Below are 20,655 nucleotides of genomic sequence, written 5' to 3' on the forward strand. Positions count from 1 at the left end.
TTTGAGAAAGCAGGTGAGCCAGTCAAGAGGTATGGCACAGAGCAACCTTGAAATGCTTGTTTGCTGACTTATCTCTCTGTTCTATCTCCTGAACAAATTAAGCTCATGAGCCTCCTTTGGAGTTACAGCCTCTGAGGAGGACAAGTGATTGGGAGTTCAATTCCCCCACTGTGCTTCCTGTACTACCAAAACAGGCAGTGGGGAGCAACAGGTAACCCTCAAGCTTTCAAAATGCAGTGTGACAACATGGGACATTCAGTTAGCTAAATGAGCCTCAGACTGCTCGTGGTCATCTCTTTGAAGGCCCATTGCCTTCAGCACAACAGCTGCAAAAAAGTGTTACTTTAACTTTCATTTATTCTTGCGTCCTGAAATACAGACATGCGCCAGCAGAAATATGACGAGACGAGGCACTTTTGCTTTGAAACCAGGTGCACAGGAAGCTGCCCACCAGCACCAACTGGCATCAAACCAAGTTGCGTACTTTCCAAACCTTGCTTTTACAGAGGAGCGGCCTCCTTCAATTGCTTCTTGACCAGTGCTGTCGCAAACACATGGCTGGATTTCAGCCGCGAGGCGTGGTTCATGGCGGATGGCGGTTCCAGGCCATCAAGTCAACTCCAGCTTATAGTGGCTTTGGGTTTTCAGGGTGTGTGAGTTTTTCAAGGTGTACCCTTGCCAGCCACATGGTTGATCAAGGATTTGAACCATCGTCTCCTGAGTCTTAGTCTGACACCTACTCCACTGCAGCATACTGAGTCTTCATAGGGTTGAGCAGGCAACGTGACACCCCAGTATTTCCTCATACTCCTATCAAACAAGTGAACAGTTAAACAGTTGTCCTTCAAGCATTCAAAAGGCCCTGATGTAACACAGACCTATGCTTCCCCACACCCCACAGAGGTCAGAACTAGTTAGAATGAATGTTACTCCTTAGCAAGTAGGCATAGAAGATGAACTTCTACTCCCCTTTCCACCCTACATTGCTACAATAATCTCCAGGCTCCTTTTCCTATCTTCCTTGGCCCATATTTTTTCTATATCCCTTCCCTGACATTAAAAGCCCCGCCGGCTAAGTGAACGTCTACCGAAGCTTAAAATTAACCTGCCAAAATGGCTGCCATCTGTTCCCTGGAGAAGCCAGGTTTCTCATGCCAGTGGCGGTTGTTACTAAATTGTCGCTGCTACGAGGATCAGCTGGGGAATGCAGCCAAGCATCCGGAGAAAACAGATGCCCAGCCACCACTATCCTAAGCACCAGTGAGCTGTGAATATTCTGCAAAGGATCCCTTCCACCACCACCCCTTTCTCCGCACATGAAAAATAAATAATAAATAAAGGCAACGTCTGCTGGAATATTACCTTGGCTTTAGGGCACCGTCTCATCGTAGATGAGAGAAAAGCGCTGAGCTCAGTGGTTTAGAAGTTGAGAGTTCAATTCCCTACTGAGGAATCCTTCTGGGAGGAGAGCCAGCCTGGGTAGCCTTGGGCCTGCTGCACCGTCCTAAAAGCACCCCAGAAGAAGGGAATGAGAAACCACTTCTGAGTATACTCTACTTAGAAAACCCTTGAAAGGGTCACCATAAGGCAGAATTTACTTGAGGGCACGCAATTATTATTATCAAAGGCACATCAAAAGATTTTTAGACATTCTCCACCGCGCTGTGCGATAGCCGCTCCCCTTTTTCCACAAGGTCTCACAAAGATGCTAGGTCCAGAGCATTGTGGGAGGTACAACATGGCAGCCAGCATCAACACACTCCAGCTGCCAAGCCACTTACTGTGACAGCAAACAATGAATACTCGGACTGTAGCATGGGTCCTTAATTAGATTTAGGGGTCATCTCAGGGCTTTGGAATGAATCCCGAGCTAGTTGGGAGTGATTCGCGCTTCGTCGGATTCAGTTTGTGCCCCAGATTCAAGTCCGCCTGGAAATGGGCAAAGTGGATGCACTGACTTGCGCCGGAACACCAAAAGGGCTGCTACTGTTTGTTTTTTTTCTTTGCTCTTGCTCCTGCATAAATGACACCTGCAATGGGATAAACCCTAAAGAGAGGCATAAACGGGAGTCAAGCTTTGTGTGGACTGCAACAGCACACAACCAACACATGCACAGACCGAGACACGGCGCAACCGGAATGGCACAGAAGGTCACCGTTTTTCCCAGCCTCCTCTGCAATGAACAAGGGAAATCATAAACAGCGTTGACACCGCAGGCATCATTATGCAGCCAGTCTGCCTGCAGGGCCGAGGGAGAGACCTGGAGAGGAAGACTCGTCTTTTCCCTGATTCCCTGCCCTTCCATCTGCTCCCTTCTCCTTGCCTCATATCTGGACTCCTTGGCAGGGCTGGACGAAGCTCACTGCGCTCCTGGCCATCTCCAGACACCAATTCCCCCAACCATATGTCAAGGGCTTCCGAAGCCCAGAAATCCTGTTACGGAGACTTGACCTCACCCATCCTACAAGATGGGAGGAAACGCAAATGGCGAAGGGACCTTCCCAGATCCCCTTTCCTCTTTTCCTTAAAATATGGAGCCAAGATTTATTTATTTATTTATTTTGCTTTGACCTTAGGAAGGCTATTTTCTCTTTTCGCTCAGGGAAAGGGGGAATCTTGAGGTGAAGATTTCTGCGTTCGGTTTTCATCACGTAATCCTGCCTTGTATTCTTGTCCCATCGAAACTCTAGGTCAGGTTGCAAGCTTTTTGGATCTCCTTGGGACACAGGTTAGGACGCGACGCAACACCATTGCTTAGCGCTGCTGCACAGGAAGTTGAAAAGTTATCGCACGGTTCAACCTCCATTGGTGGACGACAAAGCTGGGCTATTCTTCAGGCTTCCAGGGGCCAACCACAATACTTTAGACATCTTTTCTGAAGTTCCCACAAACTAAAACTTTGTTATTAAAAAAAAAACAGCGCAAACTCACAGTTGACCTTCTCCGGCACTGGTGGGCCTCTCTGGAGTGGAAGATGCTTGCGATCCAAAATAACTTCGGTTGGTGTTATCTGGTCACCGTATTCATTGCACGCGCGGTGCCATGAAGCAACGGAATGCCAAAGCATTCTGGGAAATTTAAATGCCAGTCAGACTGAAAAGCGGGATCAGGTCAAACGTCGGCTGGATCCAGCTGCTGAGGCCCTTGGCAGCCACTCCAAGGTGCTCAGCGCTAGCACAGGCTGTGACCAAAAGTCCTCGAAAAGTCGAAAAGTTTGTGAACTTCTTAACCCGAAAAAACTCTCCCTGAGTTCAGTTTTCCGGGCAGCTCAGCTGTAACCAGGCAGAGCGCAAGGAAACATTTCAATCCCCTTCTTCGTATCGCCAACCTTATCAACTTCGGGCAGACGGCAGGATTACATGTAAATGAAGCATCAAAGGCTAGAATTAAAATATTAACACTGATGAGTATGACTTTGGCTTGCGTGAGAGGGCTTCACCGTGGATTAAAAACATCCCAGCCTCTCTCTTAATGCTTGCTGAAAGTTTAAGGCACCACTTTCACCAAATTTTAATACTGTGTCACTCCTTTCGACGGCACTATGGATTTTCTATTATTTGAGACAGCTGCGATCATTCAGGTTGACACGCTGACAAGAACATGCTGGAATGAAAATGAAGAAAGACCACAAGGGAAGAATCAAATACGCCCATTAACTTAAAGGCCTTATTGTCCGTGTAGGAAATATTTTATTTTAAACTTTTACTGCGATTAATCTGAAACATATTTTCAATAGGTTCCTTCCTGGTCTCCTCATATCATTTCGAAGCTTAATCTTCCCTTTAATTTCCTTTGTTTCTCATTATCCTTAGGGACTTCCCAGTGACAGCATTTCCTTTTAATATGTCTTTTCTCTTCTCATAAGAAGACGAAAAACATTAAAACCACCCTTCCGCAGTTGATTTTAAACTGTAGTAGCAAGTATTTGGAGAACTTTTAATTGCTAATATTAAGTACTGATTTCCTCGCATTGTTGTTGTTGCATAATAGTAAGTGTCATCATCAAAGGCAAGAAAACATATACGGAAGCCTAGAAGGGGAAAACCTATTGATTATACATTGCAGGAAGCCCAAGCTACTTATTTTGGATTAAGACCAGGAATCTGTGGCCCTCCAGATGTTGGTGTTAACTCATTGCAGCTCAGCTTACACTGAAAAAAATCATCCTCATCATCTTCAAATTGCAATGCTGGAAGGGACCCTATGGATCATTAAGTTCCGCCCCTATGTCTCTTTGCATGGGAAGGAGTAGATAGAAAGAACCTCTTTCTGCTTCCTAGACTGTATGTTGCCTCCTCTAACCAACGCTGATTTTCTTGGGTTTAGGCATCTGGCTGAAGAGCCAGTGGTTGCGAGTTTGATTCCCCCACTGGGCCTCCTTGACAGGGGATGGAATCCATGATGATCCACAGGGTCCCTTCGAGCTCTGCACTTCTATTACAATGATGATGATGATGATGATGATGATGATGATGATGATGATGATGATGATGATGATGATGATGATGATGATGATGATTCAATAATCCTGTAGTCTCGTCTTGAGCAGAAGAGCTTGGAATTCTGGGAGCCATGATCCTGAATGAATGAATGAATGAATGAATGAATGAATGAATGAATGAATGAATGAATGAATGAATGAATGAATGAATCCCAACACCTCCCACAAACCCCAGATTTCTCAACTTTTACTGAAAAAATCATTCAAGTCTTTCCAGCCTCAGGCCTCAGCAACGTATGATGGCAAAAATCTCTCAATCCAGGAAAATGACAGCGAGCGCCATCCGAAAGCTGACAGATCCGCAGATCCCTACCTTCCTCGCTCCATGGGCTCCCCTTCCATAACTCACATGGCTTCCATTCATCTTGTCGATTCCGCACACACACACACCCTCCGCCTTGCTACGCCATTGTGCAATCTGCCAGCTGCAAGGACCAGTTGCTAGGTGACCGCCTCGGCAGCACAAAAGGCCCCGGCTGGGCCGGTCACTCCTGTCATTTCCAAACAGCTGTGCCGAATTTCTATTTGCTTTTCCCCCTCATTGTCGCTAATCCCTGGAGGCCGAATCAGCAGAAACCACCTAATAGAGATGAAAAGGGGCTGCCGGTGATCTCTTTGCTTCCCCCCCCCTTTTTCTCTCTCTCTTTTTTAACTAAAAAAAGAGAGATACATCCTTTCTTGAAGGAAAAGGATGACACTCAACTTAGCCGTGTTTGGCTAGAGCCGGAGCACAGAGGTGAACATGCAACGGTCTCCCTCTCGCCCTCTTTGTTCCCAGCCCTTACCCCTGAAGCCGGGTTTGCCACCTTGTGAATCTGAGCCCCTTCTGGTGTAAAGCGGAAGACCCGTCCATGCGTGCGGCTCGCAAATCAAGTCCACCTTCTGCATGCGAACAAACAATGGAACAATGGAAGGGCGTGAAACCTCCTTTTTTATCCACGAGCCAAGATGTCAATGGGAAGGGGGAGCGTGTGCCTGGAAGGAATCTCCCCTCTGCTGATAGTTGCTTCTTCATTGATGCAGAGCTGCCTCTGCTTGGAATAGGTGCTGGCCTCCCGGACCATCTGCAATGCGGACAGGGTGGGACATCATGCGGAAAGTGTTGGAGACGCCTCACAGGGCACCCTCCGGTGGCTCTCAGGGTTGGAAGAACAGCTCCACGGAGGACTTGGGTCAACGTATGGAAGAGAAGGCATAGAAATGGATCGGGTTAGAAGACTCATCCATTTCCCCCAGTTTTGACCATTCTAGAGACTCTTGCCTCGGCAGTAAGATCCCTGGTGGATTCCCTCCGAGGACTAACCAGGGTTGGCCTTGCTTAACTCCCAAACTCAGACAAGGCTCAAGGCTGTTAACGGTGGTGTTCTTGGACTCTTCTTGGCATGCTCAGGGCTGCTATGTTATGCAATGACTCTAATCCCTCTCAGCCATGATCGTAGGGGCCATGCCATGGCTATGTAGTCAGCCCTAACCAGCATAGTCAGACCTGTGACTCTCCAGATCAGCGGTTCCCAACCTTAGGTCCCCAGATGATCTTGGATTAAAATCCCAGAAGCCTTCCCCATTCGCTGGGTTTCTGGGAGTTGTAGTTCAAGAACCTCTGGGGACCCCAGGTTGGGAACCACAGCTTCAGATGTGACTGGAGTGCAGTAACTGGGCCAAGGAGGGTAGATCTTTTCGAAGCAAAGAGTTGAGGCTTTCCTAAATAAAATATAGTGGTTCTTCTCCCAAGCATGAGGAGGGAAAGACAATTAAAGGGGAGGTTTGGCATCCTTCTGTTACAGAAGCCTCCCTCCAAACTTCTGCAAGTTTCTGCATGTGAGACAGAGCTTGATGTACAAGAAGAACCTCAGAGAAGAGCCTGGATTGCCAAGGAGATGGCATGCAGGTAGTCTAGGACAGAATGCCAAGGTTTCACAGTTGACCTGCCTGGATGGAGTATCTTCTCATGGTAGAATCCACAGCAGTTGGATGGTTGAATCCAAAGCAACTCTCCTGGTTCAACCCACTCTCTATCAAAGAGGATGGACACCAACCGTTTCAGTGTTTGCGCATTATTTGACATAACATCTTAATTGCTCATATGCTTGTCTGCCTAGATGGGGACGGACAAGCAGATCGCCCCCTGTATCCTGATGCAGTAACATTACTGGCTCTCAGACATGCGTCCAATCGTTGGTGGAGATCGTTGGGAGAAAGACAGACAGACGCATAGACAGATGGCCTCTGGACATGAGTACATGTGTAGGCCGTTTGGAACCAGCCATGCCCTAATCCTCAGTCTAATCCTCTTTCACTCAGTTAACCCCATGTCCACAATTGTGATAATACTCGCGTACCTTTCAGGGCTTTTGAGATCAGTACATTAGCTAGCAATGGGTTGTAGCTGGCTCAACCCGGCTTGTGAGGGATGGACAGTAAGCGGGGAGCTGACATTTGGTAAGGCACATCCAGAGAATCTCTGGGGCTCGGCATGGATGATGTGGTGCCATTCGTGCAATCCCAGAGTGATAGATTTACGCATAAAGCATGAATTCTGCATTTCAAAGCAGGAAGAGCTTGATTTAGTTCCATGCCAATGAAAACGAGGGTGGGGAAGCCAATTAGTTGGTTTTCTCAATCCATTAGTTGAAGAAAGAGGAGACTGATTTTATGCTGATTTTATGCTGGATCAGCTTCTTCTCCAGCAGGGTCAAAGAATCATAGACTAGTGAAGTTGACAAGAATGTTGTATGTAGAGACTTCTTTTGCCATCGTAAAGCTGGATCTGCAAACTCAGGGACTGCTCTAAAGATCTCTTCTGAATTGGAACATCATGTCAACCCAGCTTTGCCAGCATCTGTGGCTGGTCTTTTGGAAGCAATGCTAGATGCCTACAGTTTATTATTTCCTGCTGCCAAGTCCTTTACGCCAGCTTTTTGTTGTATGTGATTTCTCAGTGCAGAGCTCTTTTGAATCCAGGCTTTCTCCTGTTGTTGGAGCTTCGGTTCCTCTTGGCTGCTTCTTGCCCGCTCCATTGTGGTGAGCTTTTCAGCTCCGAACAGGGTCGCACCGACATACACGTCCAGGCCATTAGGAAAGTAAGGCCATTCTTTCTTTTTTTGCCTGAGCTCCTGTGACGTCTGCTTCTCTTCCAATCCAAATCCTCCAGGGCATTGACTTGACTCTCGCAAAGAGACTGAACACTCAGCAAAATGCAAGCCTGAATCGCCAGTGCCAGCTGGCAAGTCAAGAGGGATGTGTGTTTGTGTGTACATGCAGAGGAAAGAAGACAGTCTCCCAAAGAATTAAGATGTTTTAAAACACTGAAATGCAGTTCTGTCAAGCATTTACAACTCTCCATAGGAAAGATGATGACTCAAGTCTCAGAGTCCTGTGGACTGTGGCATATCCCTCTTTTGCAGAGTGTAATTAAAAACCAGGAAAGTGTTGATGAAAGGATGTTGATGACAGAATCTTTCGAAGGTCTCTAATTCATAGGGTCACCAATTGCTTAGGATTTCAAAATTAGAAGCACTGAATGGGCTTCTCCTGTCTTTTTAAGCCATATAGCCTACATGTATGCAACTTCCCAAGGCATAAAAATGTACATGTGTTTCTTAGATCCAGGAGGGGGAATATGTGGCCCTCCAGATGTTGTTGAGTTGCAAATCAGACATTGCTCACTGTTAGCTATGTCAGCTAAGTCTAATGGCGACTGCAGTCCAACCTCATGAAGGAAACCACACATACCCTTCCAATTCCTAAGGTATGTTTCTGTATGTTTCTTTATGCTGGATCAGCTTCTTCTCCAGTAGGGTCATCACACCCTTACTCAATATATATTGAGCAAGGGTGTGATGAAGTTTTCCAGTTTTGCTTGTCGTTGCAAGCAAAACTGGTTGGGTGGAAAAGAAAGTCAATGATGGAGGTTTGGTCATAAGACCCCCATGTATATAAAACTTCTTAACTGTTAGAGCAGTACGACAATGGAACCAATGACCCTGGAAAGTGGTGAGCACGACAGCACTGGAAGCATTCAAGGGAAAACTGGATGACCGTCTCTCAGATCTGCTTTGACTTGGATTCCTGCCTTGAGAAGGGCGTTGGACTCAATGACCTTAGAAGCCCCTTCCAACACCATGATTATATGACTGTTGGACAAGAGCAGTTTGTTCTTCAATCCAATCCATCCACATTTGATTCCACACAAATAATCATAGAACACTAATCATAGAATGGAGCAGCCACAGAAGGTGACGTGGCCACCTCAGCTCACCTGGTGTGGTACAATAGCCACGTGCATTGTGCCACTCTCACCAAGCTACGGACTCCTGTCCCCTTACTGATCTCCTAATTCAAAAGAGGACTCTGATCTATAGGATGTGGTCAATGCTTTACACACTAAATGCTGTGCTAAGCACACAGCAAAGAAGCACGGGACCAAACTGGCATCTCTTAGTTAACGCAACTAATAACCCAGTTCTTCAGACTCCATTTCTTTGAAATTCTTCAGTGCAGGAGGGACCCTCAGTAATTACCAGCATAAGTCCAAAGCCGCTTGGAAAACACCCTAAAATTGCCTGCAACTTACCCTGCCATTGTTCCTTCTGCTTATCTCCATGTCTTAATTGCTTTCCCCTTCCAAATTCATTTTGACACAAGGCTTTAGAGATTTGTTTTTATCCTAATACTGATAATAGGAGCATTGTTTTATGGGCTTCAACCTTTATCCATTTTTGTCTTATAGGATAAATCCAGTATTTTATCCACTTAAGCACGGCATTTCTCTCCAGGAAATCATGTAGTGCTTCTATTATTGTTCGCTCACAGGCCACCACCCACTATGGCAGGAACCGCAGAAACAGGGTCAGAGAAGAGGATCAAGCCATTTTGAATTGCAGGCATTGGAAGAAGCAAATCCCTCAACCACTTTTCTTATAAAGTTCGGGGGGGGGGGGACTCCGTAAATTGCTCATTCCCAATGAGATTGCTTCACTTAACACATCAAGATAGCCTGTCAAGCATTTGCTAACTCCATGAGATTTCTCAACTCCAGTATGAGAGTGAGACAACATCCACTTCCCTGCATTGCAGTTTCTACAATTCCCACAATATGTCTCTGTGCAACAATGGGGTGTTTTCTATTTGTAAAATAGAGCACAGATTCATAATATATTATTGTTCATTCACAGGCCACCACCCACTATGGCAGGAATCGCAAAAACATCCAGCTTTCGTCTGGATCCTGCCTCTCGCCCAGTATCATCCCATCCTTTTTCTCTCTGATCCAGGAGAAGAAGGAGGAAGAGGGTGGCAGATTTCTGGGACCTCAGTGTGTAAGATCCTGCTATACAGATTCCATGGAAAGGAAGGAATTTGACACCCACTTATGTGTTTTTCAGTCTTTTATCAATTAGCCAAATATGTAGCATGCCTCGCTAGAGTTTCCTTTTCGGGAATAACCCTTATCCTTTGGTCCTTAAGGGAAGGCACATCAGAATTGCAAATCTGTATGCACTGAGTGATAAAGCAGATTTCTAAAACACACACACATGGAAGCATTTGAAGATCTGCATCTTCTACATACGATAGAGTCTCCTACCTGGGAAATCTTGACTCAACAAAGCAGTGCATCATAGAAGAAGGGGAAAATCATTTTCATCTGATAAATAATTACAGAAACATAAATAAAGAATAATCTATTCTTAAAAAAATACCCCTTGGGCATGGCACATTTCCAGAGTTTTGGTTTATAACATAACATGAGTCACTGGAACAAGTAGCAATTTCTTCAGACAACCCTCCCTTTCGGCTAATTTGATATTGCCACAACTTTAATAAGGTACTCAAGCAGCAGTTTTCGAAGAAGAGGCGGCCAAACCAGCATTTTACAGTCACATTTAAAATGCTGCCTTATAGCGCAATAAATCATGCATCTTCAGGAAATATACTAGCAGGCTGCCTAGTGTGTGTGCCATGCCTTCAGCTTTGTAACCCAGTGTCCAAGACACAGTTTTGCATGAATAAATTGCTAGCTTCAGTTTGCATTTTTAATTAAGGGATGTTAGAAAAGGAAGGAAGGAAGGAAGGAAGGAAGGAAGGAAGGAAGGAAGGAAGGAAGGAAGGAAGGAAGGAAGGAAGGAGATGATGGTAGAGAGAGGGAAGGAAGGAAAGAAGGCGCTAATGATGAATAGAAGGAAGGAAGGAAGGAGTTGATGGTGAAAGGGGGGAAGGAAGGAAGGTGCTATTAATCAAGATAGACTGTAGCAGAGGTATAGTACAGCGCGGCTCAAAAATTTCACATACGAGAACACTCTAATTAGTGCCAATAGTGTTATTATTACTCATATTGGGGTTGCCTATTCCCTGACAGCTTAGCTGCAACTCTTATAGTCCCTGGAGTGGACGCATGCATGCACTTTAAGAAGTAATTTGTTACAATTCTAGTTCCATCAATCATTTTATTGTCATGTGTCACTGTGGCAGACAGAGTTTTGGGAGGAGGCAGTGTGTATGTGTGCGTGTTCAGTGATGTCTTGGTCTCAAACGAGCAATTAAGTTCCATTAGCTTTGCAAATAACCTGTTCCACGTAGAAATGGAAAAAAAATGCAAGAATTGCTTTTTTTGGATGTGGATCAATGCGGTGGCCACAATCCAGACTTTCCCTGAGGATGAGATTCTGGGCACTTCAAAACCTACCAGGAGAGAAATGGAAAGCGCAGTACTGAAATGCAGGCAGGCTTTGGAAGCAACGTGTTCTGAATAACAACGCTACTCTAGTACACTGCGTTTTGGTTTCTGTGATTCTATAACAGTGGATGGCAGAACATCTGTCAGAAGAAGGGTCGCTTCTGCGCATCTCGTCCCGATGCTGTGACTTCACAGGCACCATCGGAGGGGTGTGCGAGGCGGCAGTGTTGGAAAGTGGAAGCAATCAGTACAGAACGTAAACAGAATAAAATATGCATCAGTAGAATTAAATATGCATTGGCAGGGATTCTACAAGAGTAAGGATGACCCTTGGCAGGGGAAAAGCTTCAGACTCTGTTTGCTCCTAAAGACGTTTCCGGATGGGGGGGGTTCCACAGACAACCACCCACCCAAGAGGGGGGTCTTCCAGGCATAGTTTGTCGACTGCAACTAATCTTCCCCTGCAACGCAAGACGACAAAGACATGGAAGCATGCCCTACGCTTGCCTAGCATGGCATATAAGAGCCTCCCCCACTCTGGCACCTTAATTGTGTTTAGCCGCAAGCCCATCATCCTCAGCCATATGACTGTGAACTCCAAACTTTCAGAAGCATCTGAGTGCACCTCTGGGGGTGGGGGGGTGGGGGGGAAAGACAGGCAAAAAGCTTCCTTCTTTCTGGATGGCACTTCATTCCCTAGAGATAGCAAGACTACGTTAAGAAGTAATTCATTACAATTCTAGTTCCAGCAAAACTGGGAAGAAATGCTGCCGATCAGTGTTGGCAATACAGGTCTAGACAGACCAACCGTATGACTCCATAAATGGCAGCTACCAGTGTTCCTCCATTTGAAAGCATTGTGTTTCTTAAAGTAGGAGATGGCTCATTCTCTAGGGGATGCATATGGTCTTTAATCTCTCCAAAGCTTGCTGTTATCTTAAAAAAAAAGTTGCAGAGTTTTGAATTTCTGGTTAAATTCCTCTAGCTGTGCAGCAGATGTATAGGGATTCATAAAGCAGAAGAGCTTCAAATTCCCCAGGGTAGACCACTCCTTTTCCTCATCATCTTTTTCCTCTCCCTTTCCTGGGGCTTGTACTCTCCTTAACTCACTGTGAGACATTAGCAAGAGAACGAATAGAAGGTTTCATTACTTACGAATGAACAGATTCAACAGCAAACTGACAAGCGTGGCTGCTTTCAACAACAGACTTCAACAGACTCACGGCGTCCAACAAACTAAAAAAAGAGGGGAAAGAGCCCTGAGCAGAGGAATGGGGCTCTCTTTGAATTGAGAGGCAGTAGCGATCTAGTGGTCAGTGCTGGAGATGATGGGCAGTCACCCCCACCCCATAAATGTCCCTCCCAACCACACCTACTTGAGGCAGCATGAAATGTTGTTAAAAAAGCACCTTCAACAGAAATCCTCCTTGCATTTCTTGCCTAATCACCACGAGCTTTTTGCCACGACAAAGGGACAAAGCAGATTTGCACAGACGGGGAAGCGGCTGCTTCAGTGTCTCCCCAGTAGCCAAAGGCAGTGTAATTTGCAATTAAAAGCCTTTAATTTCAGCTAATCTTTGTTAAGAATATAATATCGCCCTCTTCCCTAATACTTTCAGCACCGTTTGTCACAGGCGTGAAACAATCGGTCATATTCAATCAAGGTCTGCTTGGGAGGGTGAGTGCAATGTAAAATTACCGACAACATTCGTCATGCCTCTGGAAGACCCGAGGTGTGTGTTCAGGGCGGCTATTATCCTTACATGTGCCGGATGAATGCCGGGGACATTAAACCTGGAAAATTAAATTGGCTCAAATCCGTCTGTGTGAAAAAGGATAAAAAAACTGTCAGTTCTTTAAGGAAACTTCAAGATTCACTGAAGGTGTCATGTACAGAGTTGGGAGCTTGGAGTCCCTGGCAAAGCCTTCTGGGAGTTGCAGTTCAAGAATGTTTGGGGACCCAAGGTTGGGAACCACTGCGTTGCACCATCAGTCTTCTGCACTCACTAGTCTAGTGAGCTGCATCGTGGTTGCAACCTATGATTCTAGAAAGCAAATGGAAAGATTGCATTTCACTTTGAAAGTGACTTTCAGCTAGAGACCTCTAGGCAGGGGGGCAATAAAAACAAGGAGAAGAACGTGGGTGAGCTCCCCATCTATATTACAAAGTGCAAAATGTTTAATAAAGTGCCTGTTCAAAGAGTGGAGAAAATTTTATGCACAGAATGATCTCAGAGGGATCACACGAGAGAAAGTGTGCTAGCAATGGTCTGCAGTTTGCTTTCTTCGACACGGAGATTTGCTTCATTTTTACAAGCTGCACGTGCTTATTGCCAGACGTTTATTTATCATTGGTTGTTCGTTTCATTAATTTATAGACTGCCCCATTAGTGCAACACACTGTTCTGGACAGTTAACAATGGGGGGGGGGGGACCAAACAAAGGAAACAAAAGTAAATGTGGTGAAAATGAAACCAATAGAATCAAATAGAAATGGGCAAAAACTGTGGTTCAACAATTTCGGGAGGTTTGCTTCCCAGCCAAACAGCTGATCTGAGATTACGAGCCCTGTCCCCTCCAGCAGGCACTCATTGGACAGCAACCCCCTGCTGTGTCTCCTCCGGGTGCTGCCTTCAATTGGGCGCCTGCTGGAGGAGGCAGGTCTTCGAGCCGCAAATCAGCTGATCAGCTGGGAATCGAACTGCCCCGAATTCCCAAATCGTGTGCCCATTTCTAGCATTGAAACATTAAAATTTTCAAAAATTTAGACAAGTGCAATTTTACTTGTGGTCGTCGTTGGGCCTGTTGAAGTGTATCGCTGGTGTACGCTAACTTGTAAATCTATTCATATCTTTAACAAGCGGCTGCAATTTGGCCAACGAATACATTTTTTTGTGCAGTGTTTTAATTGTAGGACGGCTCTGACCGGGATTGGAATCTAGCTGAGAGGACGCCTCTGAATTGCATGCCTAGAGGCTAAAATGTTGTGGCTTTGAGGGGTGCAAAAGAACACAGCAATGTACAGCCCTGCCCCAGCGGTTTGTAGGCACAATGAAGTGGCGTGAATATTAGCCTCTCTGGGCAAGGAAGCCATTCTTTCAGCTAGGCAGAAGGAAAAAAAATATTTGGCTTGCAGTTGAACATTCACACTTCCCCAAATGATATCTAGATGGGGAACATAATTAATCCACTGGTTTGTTCACCGATGCATACAAAAACGTATATGTCAAAGAAAACAGCTTGTAGAAACTGGAGCTATCAAGGGAAATTACTCACAAAATGAGCATGAATATTCACACGGACATTAAAAAATATCGCAAGGCAAGGCAGCAGCAGATTGGAATAAACTCGTGCTGGTGGGATGTGCACTTTACAGATGACAGATTTGCCCAGTCATCCTTCCTGCTTTCTGTCCTTCACTAAAGCAGAGAATACACTCACCAGGTCTTTCCTTTGAGGAGGCCCATTCATGATCTCAGCCTGGACCCAGGAAATTTACATGGGGTGATTGCAAATTTAAGCAGTAAACATGGTCCTAATGGAGTTTAGTAATGTTTATGTTGGACTAAGGGAGGAAAACCTGCAAAACCAGAGGTTGAGCGTTCGATTCCCCTCGGTGTCTCCTGGGAGAAGAGCCAGCCTGTGTAGCCTTGGGCAAGCTGTACAGTCCCAAGGTTGCCCCCTAGAGGACGAGAATGGTAAACCACTTCTGAGTAGTCTGTATCTGGAAAAACCTTAAAAAGGCTTAACATAAGTCAGAGCTGACTTGATGGCACAGCTTCATTATTATTTTTATTTCCAGTATAAGATGCTGGACTGGTGCTGCTGGTCGGAGTGGAAGCTCGTGAGCTAAACTGAGCAAGAGGGGCCTCCCAGTATTCTCGTCACCCCTCTGCAGTGACCAAATAAAAGAGCAATCATATATTCCTTGTTCAAAAGAGACAATTATTGCTTCGCTTCTCACTGTTCATTTCAGTTCATGGCACTGTGTGCAGACATGTTTTGAGACTAAGCTTGCTCTAAAAAGTGGCGTTGACTGTGCAAGACGGCATCTTTTATTTGTTTGACAAACTCATGTGTGTGAAGCTGAGTGAGTGCTCCAGGAGATCAAATAGACCACCAATCTAAGGTTAAAGTCTATTTTGCTTTCAGATTGCCTGTTATTTGGTTTTCGTCTATCACTACATGGTTTATGTTGAATTTTCCAGGATATCGTCCTCCTTAATACAAGATGCTCTTCAGAGCTTTATGCTACAAAAGCCCGTTGGGCTCTTCTAAGCCCTACTTTAGTAAAGGGTAAAACTGCTGTATCATCGACGTACAGTAGAGCAGGGATCAGCCTGTTGGAACTGAGTGGGCAAAAATCAGGATTTGTTAAGCCTCCTCTGGGTGCTGTCTCTGAGTGGGTGCCGGCCAGAGATGATGGGACTGGGTATCACTGAACGCCTGTCTGTCTGAAGGACAAACTGGCATGAATTCCGAACAGTCGGTTCGTGCCCCTATTGACCCATAACCTCTCCCCGGGGATGCTGTCAAATGGTGATTTTATCTCTACGAAGGTGGCTAAAGTGCCCCATGAGGTTGGGTGATATACTTCTCTACCAAATGGTTTTGTATCAGCCACTGATCAAGGGGGGAATGGCTAGCCCCGAATCTTGCTTCTTCTTTCATTAAGATACTCTCCTGTTCCAGCCATCCTCAGAACTTCCAGCCAGGGTGCCAACACAGAGCTTGCTTGTGGCTAGAGATGGGCATGAACCCATCTCTAGCCATAGATTTTGGTGGTTTGTGCTAGTTCATTTACCAGCCGAACAGGTATCTGGCAGTTCCCAGCCCTGCCTCCCCTAGCAGCCGCCCCCTCAGAGCCAGCACCAGGATGGGGACATGGCAGGTAAGCCGGGACACTGTGACTGAGTGGGTGCCCGCTGGAGGAGGTGGGGCACAGAAGCACAGAACACCTGTTCAGCCGGTAAACAAACTGGCACAAACTGCCAGTTTCTCCTCACGACACTAAGCAAATTTATGAGTTGATAATTCAAGGGATCAGACATAGCTCCTTTCTTATATCTATTGGAATCATACTTACCTGGCAGGGGAGATAGCACGATCACCGTCATTATTATAAGCATTAGAAATCTTTGGTTGTGTATAAATATGGTCCTGAGGTTGTGTGTATGTGTAACTACACTACAAACTGTTTTTAGTGGGATTTAGTCTCAGGTATGTGGCCCCCTAAACTATTTGATCAAATGAGCTATAGCCCAAACGATATCCACCCTCATTAAAATAAGCTCCAGTGAACACAGTGGGACTTGCATCTTAATAAACACGTGCAATTATCGTCCTGCTAATTAACTCAACAGAAGACCATTCATCAGCATTAATTGGGGTGGGGGAGAAATTTATTCAGTCCGTGTTTTAACGCTAAATCTATTCAACACATGGACCAGCATGGTGTCGCCCTCATATTTCTCAGCATGTTCTAATGCAAATCCATAAGGGGAAAATGGCCATATATATACAGTATTCATGTGACATTCATATGATATCTTAAGGTGAAAGATATATGTATATATATCTTAATGAAAGAAGAAGAAGGATTTAGGGTTCACTTTATGGGCATAGAGAGATGTAAATTAATGTTTTCATGGACCATTGATTGATTGATTGATTGATTGATTGATTGATTGATTGATTGATTGATTGATTGATTGATTGATTGATTGATATACCACCCATCTGGCCGAGGGGGCACTTTGTGTGCTTCAGGGCATAAAACAACCGTAAATCTACAAAGCCTAAAATCGTAACAATCACTCAACTAAAAGCAAACATTTTAAAGTGCATTCTAAGAAGTGTAAACATGCAGGAATAGGCAAAACCTACAAGTGGAAAGACAAGAAAATGAGAGAAATGGAAAATGAGAGGATCCGCCGCCTCTACACCTTATGGGTGGACCTAACATTTATCTTTATGTTTCGTATGCACTTTGGAGCGAACCTCGGTTGGAAAAAAAAAACACCCAACAAATCTGAACGGCCAGCTTATCGGCGATGAGAGCCAGCTCTATGTAGCTGAACTAAGTGGTCTGCCTTTGTGATTATTTCTGCCTACTTGAATCCAGGCTAATGCAGCAAAAGGAAAACACTTGTTAAATCATTCTAGTGTGCTGATATTATAGCATAACCCATGCTCTAGCCGTTGAGTACCTTGGCGTATTAATTGCAAAGACAAGGAGTTTTACGACTAGCCTATTGCTTTTTCTCCTGCAGTGAGAAGAGATGGCTCTAGATAAGTAGGCCTGTCGTTGTGATCTTCTGGAAGGAAAAGAGTTGTAACGTGCTGTCAAGTCACCTCTGACTTATGGCCACCCTATGAATGAGCCATCTCCAAAATGTCCCCCCCTCAACTGCTCAGCTCTTGTAAAACTCAAGCATGTGGCTCTCTTTAGGGATTCAATCCATCTTTTACCTTTTCTTCTCTTGGCTTGTAACAGTGATATGCTGCCCTCTGGCTAGCTTTCATTCAACTAGCTTCACCGGGTTTTGCTTACCAGCTACCACCCTTTGAAAATAATAACTGCTATTGACATTTATGGTTATAATTGTTATTTGAAGGGTTTCGCATCCAAATCCTTGCATTCCTTCAACAATTTTAAGGTGGGATCTCTGTCCATCTGCTTTGTCATCACAAATCTAGGAGGTAGACCAGCCGGAAAGAGTGTCATTGACCCCAATTCATCTTAGAACTGCAATCTAGCCCCTGTTAAGGAGGTCCTGTGGGGAATTGAACTCATGACTTCTGGCTTTGTGGCCAGATGCCTAAACCACTGAGCTATGCAGCAGGCTGTCCTCCCAGAGAATTTCACTGCTTAGTGGGAAATCAAACCCAGATCTCCTAAATTCTGGTCCAACTCTCTAACCACTACACCACATTGCCTATATATTTTTAAAATCTGGTTCTCCTTCCTGCTGCTTTCTCAACCCCTACAAGGAGCTCCAGTTTAGCCCTGCATGACTTGATCTGAACAAATCATGCAGCGAGATAGAAATAGAGAGAATGCAGAAGAGGAGAGAGCAAAATTGGAGCAAATGTAAATATTTCCGCAGTGAAATATAGCCTTGATTTATAATCCTGCCACGTCCGCTCGCCGCTGGGTGACAGGAAGATTTCATTTGGAGAAGATCCGAACACCCAGCTTAGTGGGCCAGGGAACAACCGAGAGGCAGATGGTTTTAAGAATGAATGCATTATTTGGCTCTTCCTGAGAGAAGTGCAGAATAAGAAGCAATAACAGACAGCTGTAAGAACGGCTTCAATATTTTTTTTCCTAGCCTCTTCTAAAGAAATATATGCATTTATTTACCTACGGATCTACTTATTGACTTTTTACAATCAGGATCTTTTTGTCAGGCGAAAATATAAATTTCAGACCAACGATTCAGTCATCCTTGTTCTTTTCTTTTCCAAGGATACAAATATAAAAGATGAGCAGGGTTAGCGCAGGAAACCGTGCATGCAGAAGACAATGTAAAACACAGCAAATAGATACTCTTGTTCGTATTCCCTTTAAACAGCTGGTTTTAGACTGCAATTAGTCTGTTCAAGGAGACCATTTTTAGCCTGTTGCTAAGATGCCAAATGAATGCTTTGAGTCGGATCTGCGTGAAAACTGTGATTCTGCTGTTCAAAACTTGCTCCCCACTTCAGAGCAGCTTAGCAAGGGAGTGACTTGTTTCCCCCTCAGGAGCAAAAGGGGTTTGGAAGGAAATCAGTTGAGCCAGGACGTCTTAATTAGGGTGCTCTGCCAGTCGAAGCTGTATCTAATATTTAAAGAATCCCTCCCATTATGCATCAACCTCCAAGTGAAGTTAAGACAGGAGATGCTAAGTGCAAGGGTATTTATAGCCTAGAGAAGAAGGGATGGTTGGAATTTGAAAAGATGACATCGTTTGGGTCTCTCCACCCCACCTCTACCCTGTTTTCGTTTGAAAAACAGAAATCTGACAAGTGTGTTTCCTAGAAAACTACTGGTGGGAACAGCATGGGAAGGGGTGGGGTGAGGGGACATCTGTTTTGCCAAAACAAGAAGTGCCAAGTGGAGAAAAGTTTGGTGCTTTGTTCCATTTCGGCAAAAATGTTCCATTTTTGCACGAACCCAACCATGGGCCATGGACCGCAGACTACGGGCCAGCTTGTTTCATGGGTTTTTTTTTATTCATAGTTTGGTTCCTGCCCATCTCTAACCGTAACATTTGAACTAAAACCTTCCTTTCTTTGAAACGAGCTACGAGCCGGAAAATCCAGATAATTAATGAAATTGCCCCAATCTTTCCAACACAGAGGCTAATCCTTCTTCACTTAGAAGTTGATAATTCCCTCACACCACCACATCACTGCATGCACGCCAACTCCAGCCGGCCCAAGATGAGGCTTTGAGGCCTGATACGATAATAATAACAATAACACCGAGTCCGACATTGATTCCCCTCGTCATTTATTCTGGCAGGGAGCTCCTCCTAACAGCGGGAGAGGCTACCATGTGTTACAGATGTAGAATCGAACGAGGGACGTTCACGCTGAGCCAAATCTTCCGGCTGTGCTGTCAGAGGCCAGAAATAAAACAAAATAAATCCCCTTCCTGTTTCCAATTATTTCCTTTCTCTGCTTTGGGAAGATTTTTCCAGAGACGCCCAAGACTGCCTGTAACAATGAAAAAACCCATTGGTCTTCTCTCTGGCTGTCACGCTTGGCCCTTACGTCATCTCCACAAGATAATGTAGGACCCGAGGCTCACCTTTTCATTCTTGGTCTCCTCAAGACATTCAGCCATTTAGCGTGTGAGATATGGGGGTGGGAGATTGTGTGTGTGTATCAGAGAGAGAGAGAGAGAGAGAGAGAGAGAGAGCATGCTCTAAATCTAACATGTACTGAAAAATGTGTTCTGCAATGTTTCTATGGTTACACGCTAATGAAGATTGAAAGGAAGAGGGCTCTCACCCCCATTCAAACAGTAACCAGCAGGACTGGATTAGGAAGCATAAGAGAGAACAAGGCAGTGCCACATCCGGACTGGCACGGTTGGTCCACCTAAGCCAGGACTATCAAATCTGATGGACAGCCATTCTAGAGGCTCACATGGAGGATCCTTCCCTTGCCTTCTCTGGCATTCATTGGACATCTTTCATCCAAGGAAAACCCATGTCTGGCCCTCCTTCATTCGTAAATCGGATGAACTTGAGTCAGTTCAGGGCAGTATGGCAGTTCCCCCCCCCCAAAAAAATTACCAAGCCCCACACTCAAAAAAGTCCTAAAAATGTTAGAAGCAGCTGTTTGCTGAAGATGGTTACTCCATGTAGCTCTCCAGAGGTTCTATCTGCAGTGCTTCCCAAACTTGGATCCCCTGATGTTCTTGGACTAAAACTCCCATAAGCCTTCACCAAATGGATGAGCTGGCCACAAATTTTGGAAGTTGTCGTC

The 20,655-nt window shown here is 45.1% G+C and overlaps 1 protein-coding gene across 4 annotated transcripts in view; it reads left to right on the forward strand.

Moving 5' to 3' along the window:
• The window catches only part of DCX (doublecortin), a 57,570-nt gene that overhangs the window by 16,578 nt on the left and 20,337 nt on the right, over positions 1 to 20,655 (forward strand). The gene's annotated exons all lie outside the window — the stretch shown is intronic.

The sequence above is a fragment of the Pogona vitticeps genome, chromosome 11 (genome assembly GCF_051106095.1).
Source record: "Pogona vitticeps strain Pit_001003342236 chromosome 11, PviZW2.1, whole genome shotgun sequence".
Classification (NCBI taxonomy): domain Eukaryota; kingdom Metazoa; phylum Chordata; class Lepidosauria; order Squamata; family Agamidae; genus Pogona; species Pogona vitticeps.